Consider the following 8,581-nt stretch of genomic DNA (forward strand, 5'->3'; position numbering starts at 1 on the left):
ATATATATATATATATATATATATATATATAGCATATATGCACATATATGATAATATATATGCTGCATATATGTGCATATACAGGCCATATAGGTCTCCTGTATTGCTTCTTTATATCCACATATAAGCCCTATATGTGCATACAAGATATGTCTCCTATATAGCTCATGGCAGGATCTGGTCATTTTGTAGCTCATATCTCACTTTGGCAACTGTCATACATGATGCCTAGCTCATATTTTCTATTATCAAGGCAATAACTAAGAACTAACTAAAAAAAAAATATGCAAGAACTTATGTATATGCGAACACATGAAATTGGTATCACATGTAATTGGCGTGTTATGGAATTTAACTATGGCAATTAAGTGAGAGGAGATGGAAAGCTATGATGTCTACATGTTTTCCTGAAACATTTACAAGGTCAATTCTTTCTTGTATGAAGATAATGGAAAAGAAGGAAATAACAAAATGGTTTGTCGTTTTTATTATTTTGTCAGTCAAGCCTTTTTTCCAATTTCAAGTCACTTCCAGATTCACATTACAGCTCATACACATCCACACAGTCACCATTATATCCACCAAATGCAATGCAAAATGCAATGTTTTCTGTATTGTCTTAATGCAGTTTCTAGATGAATATGGCTGAAAGGTCATTACAGTCTAAATGTAGCAAAAAAAAAAAAAAAAGTGCATAGAACATACATTCAAGTAATCATCATCATCATCCCACATCTATCTGAGCATTTCACTGTGGTTAATGAATTTGAAGACAATGTCAATGTATTTGCGTCTTATTTCCTTAACGTTATTTATACTGATAAGCCCCAACTCAAAAAAATTAAAATTGGGTGTTGTTGGTCCAAAGAATGTAATTATGTTTAAATTAAATAATGCTCTTACGTTTGTGTATTAAAATTAAAACAGTTGTGTTGACAAAATTAGAAAAAGTGATATTTCCCATTTACACAGCTCACTTGTGTTAAATGAATGAAATGCAGTTGTGTTGCTTCTGCAGTACCGCTGCAGTTGTGTTGCTTCTGCAGTACCGCACTTTGGTCAGCAGATGGAGCTATATCTGCACATGCGCAGATGGAAAGCACATCCAACGATCAACTTTGATCCTTCAGCTCACTCTAAGTCTCTCATCGCCATTTTGTGCAGCCAAACATTTCACAATCAACGTTTTGTCTTTGTGGACACAGAGGTGAGGTATTTTACTTTTTATGCATTTATATAGGCTAGAGGCTGTCAGTAGATGGTTTATCGCGGATATCGTGTTTTGTATGGTATTTTAATGAATTTGCCTCATTCCTCGGGCGGTTTTCGCATTTTTGTTAGTTAGGCCTATAACGTTACATTCGTGTGTTTCGATCTTTATATACTTGTTGAACTTTGATGTGAATTTCTCCACACAAAGACACAAATTACTTATTAAATTGCGAGTTAAAAAGAGTTTCTCCATTTATGTGTTAACGGATTGTTGTGTGTAATGTTACTGTATAAAGCAAAGCACTTTTTCAGATTTTAGTAATGTTATCAGTTTTAATAACTGTCTCAAATAATGGTGTTGAGCATTTTTATTTAATATCAAATGTTAACACTCAAACTTTGGAAGACCCAAATAACAGCTATAAACACATTTGACACATGAATAAGATGGCATTGATGTTAGCTAAGTAATGTAAGCTTGGTGGTTAGGTCTAATTTAAAGTGTAAACTATTTATCATGGATATATACAGATTTTTACTGTATAGCATACTACTTATTAATAATTTATGATCCTATTAACTAATCATTTATAAATGACTTATATCTGAATTAACAAAACCATAAAAATTTGTAGCATATCACTTATTAGTCATTTATGAATGTTAAGTAAATTATTAGTTCTTCATTAACTAATAACCTTAGAAGTGACTTATAACTGAACGTTATTATAAAGTGTTACAGTGTTGTTTATATTATTATTATTCTTTGGTGACTTACATCTTTTTTTTCTCACAGAGTTTTGGAGTTCCTGAGTCCTACAGGTGGCTGTGCAGAGATTGTGGCTCATCTCACATATCAAGATCAAAGCTTTTAAAATACTTCAGGTTGGTACATGGACACTATGGCCGCAGACAAGCATATCCATGCGCATATTCTTACTGTCCACTGCGCTTTTAAAACCTGGAATGCACTGCGGTCCCACTTATGCAGATCACATGGTAGTGAGCAACAACCTCAAAAGCAAAATTCTAGCGAAAGTACAAAGATAAATTGTCATGTTTGTGATGTTATTGACATTCCTTCAGTAAATGATTACTTTCTCCACATAAATAAGCATTTGTGCAGTCATGAGACAGTAAGTTGTATGTTTAAGGACTGCTCGTTTAAATCAAATGTGTATAGCACATTCAATTCACATAAGAGGCAAAAACATTGTCAGTTTATCAGCCAACATGATTTTTCCTTTCAAAATTGTATTAGGTATCTGCAGAATTCAGTAGGATTACAACTATCCCTTTGGTGTCCAAATTTATGGGTCAGCTGGATCATTTCTCAACCCAGCTCCTCAGAATCTTCAGAAAGAAAGGAGGAACAGCAACACAGAAGATGACAAACATCCTGTCAGTTATGGATCAGGTATGTTCTCTAAATTCATCATAATTTTAAATCTGACAATAATTAATAGTAGATTAAAAGAATATTTAATCCAAAGATGGAAATTCAGTCATTATGTATAGCCTCATGTTATTGAGGGGGTTAATTTTTGGGTTAAGTGTCCCTTTAAAGTCTGGTATATACAGTACTGTGCAAAAGTCTTAGGCATGTTAATGTTTTCACCCAAAAAAAATGGTTTTAAGCTAGTTATGTAAATCTTTTACTGCAGTGTGTCAGTACGAAATATCGGTTTACATTTCCAAACATTTCTTTTGCCATTAATTGTAATAATCCAGTGACATTTTTATATGCACAAGGAGTCTGACAATAGCCAGTATGATCCACACAGAGATTGGATCTCATCATCAAGTCTGTCTGTGATTACATGAAGAAACAGAAAAACTGAGAAAGATTAAATCCAGAAGAACTGCGTCAACATCTCCAAGACACCTGAAGAAACCTTCCTGCGAAGCTACAGTACTTTTTGTACTGCTTTAAAACACAATGCCATAAATAGATTTTATTTACTTCTATTAACTACATAAAATCAATACTCTGTGTGACCAGCCTTTGCGTTTAAAAAAGCTTTTGTGCAGGTACACTTGCTCATAGTTTTTCAGGTAGCTTTGCAGGAAGGTTTCTTCAGGTGTCTTGGAAATGTTGACGCAGTTTTTCTGGATTTAATCTTTCTCAGTTTTTCTGTTTCTTCATGTTATCACAAGAATGACAATCTTGACTTGAATGAAAACAACACAGTGGGATAATCTGTATAATGCTACATAAAATGTTAGAGGTACAGTAACAAGTCTAAAAAGCAAAGTGCTAACTAATGGTCATTTCAACTTTTTCAGAATGACACCATCGAAAAAAACGTGAATGCATCTTGAAAGCCCTTACTGTTTACATGAACGAAGACCCCTCAAACCTTATGAAGGAGTACTTGGTAAGTTATTTACTTATTTACATATTATTTTTTAAAACCTATTGTATGTTTCTTTAAAACCAACCCCCACTTTCACCCCTGATCTGTTATTAATTGTTTCTATTTGTATTTTACTTTTTTAGGACGTTGAACATGATGAAGGCCAAACTTCAATGCGAAACACCACCCTAGGCATTTATGTCGTCGTACATGAAGGGGCAGATGCTACAGACCCTTACGAAGATGTTGGCATTATCATTGAAGGCATCCAAATACTTGAAGACCTGAACAATGTGGCAAATGCTTGTTCTGTGATGCTTGGTCTAATTTACACTTTAAACTTGGCTTACCCACAAGACCTGAGGTACACTTTTGAAGTATTTAAAAAGATTTTTATGGAGCTAGATGCATACAAGCTGTCAAACAAGGTCCAGGTCCTGAAAAATAAACTCCTTTCAGAAACGCTGTAACTTGAGGTCAGGACCAAGAGCCAGGACTTATGTTTTCTCCATAATGTTGCACTGTTGTTTGGCTGTTGCAGTACATATATTTATGTACATAATACTGTTTTTTTTTGTTTGTTTTTTTGTTCTTGTGCAATTAAAAGGAGGCACACGAAGCAAAAGAAGACCACTATTATTTTTTAAGTATAACACTTGTATGTGAATATTTTATAAATCCTTTAATTTAAAGACAGCTTGCTTTTATTTATTTTTATTTTCTTGTAATAAGCAGATTCTTTTCATTTTGAAAAGAAAAGTTAGTCTTTTGAGATTACAGATTTTCAGAATTGTTATTGAATGGATTCAATAAAAACTGGAACAGAATGAAAATTGATTATTTATTTTGGATGAATTTAAAAATATAAATTTTAGTATAATTGTAGTTAATTCACTTTATTGTTTAAAACAAAACCAAGACTGTTAAGTTGATTCAACTAAACAAAATTGCATTTACCTAAAGTAATTCACTTACGTTTACCAAAGTAAATAATGTTACTTAAATGCAACATGCATCCTGTTGACATAAAAAAGTTGAGTTAGTCCAACATATCATTTTTTTGAGTGTGGAAAGAACCTATATAAACATATAAGTTTTAATATAGGTTTTGATATAGGTTTAGATTATATGTGACATATATAAAATTGGCCGGTTTCCTATATTATATGTACATATATGCACATATAGGTACATATATGTGTACTTATATAGGTACATATATGTGTATATATATGTATACATATATGTACCTATATAAGTAGACATATATGTAACTATATGTGCATATATGTACATATAATATAGGAAACCGGCCAATTTTATATATGTCACATATATTCTAAACCTATATTAAAACATATATGTTTATATTGGTTCTTTCCATTTGGGATAACTGATGCTCAGGAAGGTAATATCAATATACTGAACAGGATCACAGGTATTTCGTCACTTGGACTCAAACATGTAACTTCAATGACAAACAGAGTTTAAGTTATTCTTATCATGTGTATAGACAGACAACATCAACCTGGATCAAAGGAGAGTCAGGAACATAGGCAGCGGAGACGGTAAGTATATCCAAACATATAGAATCCTCTGCGTTCGCAATGTCTCTTTCTCTGCTCATGAATGCGTGTTCACAGTACAGTAGGTTTGCTTCACACAGGTGAGTAGGAATAAGGCAAACAGGGAATTCCCAAAGTCACTTATCTGATATGTCTGTAGAGGAACATTAACAAACCGGCAAAGAGGATCCGAGGTAGTCGATCTAGTGTCACTCACAAAACTCATAGAAAATATCCACTTGTGATGTCCGGGAACGATAGCAGATTAATCCGTAATGCAGATACATAGAATAACCTGTAGCAAAACAGGAGGGAAGTCCAGGGTACCTCACAACAAGGCTAGATGGCAACTGAGTGTGCGAATGAGGTTTATATGCCCGTTCTCATGCTGCAGGTGTGCGTAGTAAAATGTTGGTGATTGGGAGCGAGTCCAGTGCACTCGTAAATATATATATATATATATATACACATACATATCTATGTTTTGTAATATTAAATGAATGCAATTTAAAAACTTAAAGAGTATATAACAATATGATACAATTTTAGAAAAACATATACAGTAGTGATGCACTTCTTTGAAATTATTTTATGCACAAGTATGATGCATAAACATCAACTGGAAAACATAAGCAATGAGAGAATTAACTCTCAAATACCCATTTCAAGCATTAAAAACAAAATATATGCATTCAGAAAGCACCAGTATTGTGTTAAATGAAGTGTTGAACTCTGGATAGTGGGGAGGTCATGTCCCCCTCACTTTTAGAAATAACTAAATTCATCCCCCCACTTTTTGAGAAATAATTATTACATTTAATATGTTACTTTTGATTAGTTGTAGCTAATGCCACACATTAGCAGAGAGACACTGAGCTGTTGACAATATCCTATCTACCTGAGACAAGTTATGAGTTATTTTACATTGAGTTTTAAATCTTGGACATCTTTGTTGTTAGTCTTTTTCACTGAAACACTGAATGACCAATAATGTCTCATGTACAACCACCAGCCAAAAATAAATTAAATGGATAGACATTCTTGATTTATTTAATAGGGTCATGGTTGTGACAACAATAATCTTATGTCACAGCATGCATCTAAACAATGAAATTACCATTACCCATAGATCTATTCACAGATCTCTTATATATCTCTTTTGTTTCTCCTCGGAAACAGTAATATTACATGGAAAGTAAACAAACTACAAAACTACCTCTTAGCCTCCTTTGGTAAATGTCAACCAGGCTTTGCACTTCAGTTTTTCTCTCAGGGAACGAGCATGTTGTCTAAGGCCGATGCAGTATATGCCACAACATGAACACCTTGTGTTATTTCATGGTGTTTTGTGGCACTTTGCTTTTTGTGCCTGATCCCTTTGTCCTCAGATTGGCAGATGTGCCATTTTATTCCTCTGTTACATGTTGATACTTCCGTGCTCTCCTACTCAATCAGTATGGTGCATTTTGCTGAGACAAAAGGTTTATATGTATGCACTAAGTAACATGAGGCTATGCCATATTGTAAAGTGTGTAGATACTTTTTAGGCACAACATGCAATGGACTAGATTGTACATTTTAGCATGGCTGGAGGCTGGAGCATCCAAGACCAGAATTGTCCATCATATCACGGTCCCTTTTCAAACATCTGGGTTTTGGAATGTGGAAGTAAATGATTGTAGGGTAAACTTCAACAATAGCAGTGAATGAGAGCGAATGGGAGACAACAGCAAATATAATTTATGCTTTACCTTTTGATCCAACAGCAAAATAAAAATGCCTCTAATATGTTTCCACAACTTTTAAAAATAAATAAATGATTGCACTAATTTTAAAATATAGAGTGGTGGATTACAAATGTCAGAAGAGAGAAAGACGCTACATTTTCGGTCACTGTCTCAGAAGTTGTATTAATAACCTCATCACATTTTAAAAAAAAATGTAAAAACATTTCACGGTAATAAAATACAAAGTATAACGTTACTCTAAATAAACAAACTTGCAAATATAAAAAGTTTGCTAGAGTTATGTGTAACATATTGTAGCTGGCAATGCTAAAGACGATGAAACAATGAACCCAAGTGCAGTTTAATAATCAATGTGAAAACCAAAAACCCTATCTATAAACATGAATTAATCATAACATAAACATGGTAGGCAAGGCTTAAACTTGACATGAACTAGAAAAGTGCTACACAAACTAACATCAATACTAGACACCAGAAAATTGTAAACATGAGGGCTTAAATACAAGACATTGGAAACATAAACCAATAATCAAACAGAACACTAAACAAGATAACAAGACTAATAACCTTAAACCAATTACAGACTAGAACTGATAAGACAATAAACCAATGAAAACAAGACACATGAACATGGATGGAAACATGAAATCACATGACAAGAGAAACAGGAACTAGAATTTCAAAATAAAAGACATGAAAACAAAACACATCTAGACATGACATTATGCTGCTAATAAAGGTGGAAACACATTGCCACAGTTTGTGAAAAGGGTCCATGTAGGTTTGCCCATAGAAATTGCATAATATTGCTTTTGATGTTGAAGGATATAGTTGTTTTATGCACCTATCTTCAATGAATATATAATGCTCACCAATAAGGTGTTGATAGGGAATATTAATTGCATTGCATCAAATGTATATATTTATATAATATATATTACTATTCATGTCAAACAAAATACACAATCTACTCTTTATACAATTGGAGATTATTCAGAATTGCTCAAAGCGCATGTACAGTACATGAGGCTCTCTTTGTAGGCTTTCTAATTAAAATTAGACAGCCAACAAATCTATGTATCTTAAATTTAATCGTATTAATTACGTTGGTCCCTTTGCCTCTTGCCCCAAAAACAGCAGTAGAGATTTGAGAAATTTCTGTTTTAAAAGGTGCCAAAACCAGATGCCAGGAACATGGGGAATATTAGCATTTATAGAGTTTGCTCAACACCTGGCTCTAATAAGCAACTTATGCAGACCCATTCTTTTTGTTTTTATTTGTGTATGATGGAGAAATTTGTTCCTGTCCATCAAACCCAATGGAGCTGTCACAACCAATAAAGTAGTCCATTTGTTAGTGGACATATTTGCACACTGCAGTCTACAGCACTACTGAAACAGGAGGGGGTGAGGTGGAACGCAAATCAATATACATTGGACACAGTCCACTTCCCACCTCACCAGTTGTCTAGAGTAGCACTTTGTGAAATCAACCAATGGGGAAATAGTCGAAACAACCCAAAATAGGTTGCTGGATGTGTTTTAGCATAAGAAAGTACATCATGTGTCAGAACAATGAAATGACTGATAGGTCCTCCCAGATCTGTACTTAAAGGGATAGTTCACTCAAAATGTTTAATTGTGGCATAACTTACTCACCATGCTGACAGCATGGTGAGTAAGTTATGCCACAATTCTA

General features: G+C 33.7%; 1 long non-coding RNA gene across 2 annotated transcripts; it reads left to right on the forward strand.

Annotated features, from left to right (window-relative positions):
* The first annotated feature begins 1,138 nt into the window (after positions 1 to 1,138).
* On the forward strand, positions 1,139 to 4,296 carry LOC127651097 (uncharacterized). Of its 2 annotated transcripts, none has more exons than XR_007971502.1 (5): positions 1,139 to 1,207; positions 2,009 to 2,097; positions 2,474 to 2,629; positions 3,499 to 3,590; positions 3,713 to 4,296. It is a non-coding gene; the product is annotated as an uncharacterized LOC127651097 (long non-coding RNA). The 2 variants fall into 2 exon arrangements; XR_007971503.1 differs by having other exon boundaries at positions 2,484 to 2,629.
* Positions 4,297 to 8,581: the final 4,285 nt, after the last annotated feature.

This window comes from Xyrauchen texanus, chromosome 10 (genome assembly GCF_025860055.1).
Source record: "Xyrauchen texanus isolate HMW12.3.18 chromosome 10, RBS_HiC_50CHRs, whole genome shotgun sequence".
NCBI lineage: Eukaryota > Metazoa > Chordata > Actinopteri > Cypriniformes > Catostomidae > Xyrauchen > Xyrauchen texanus.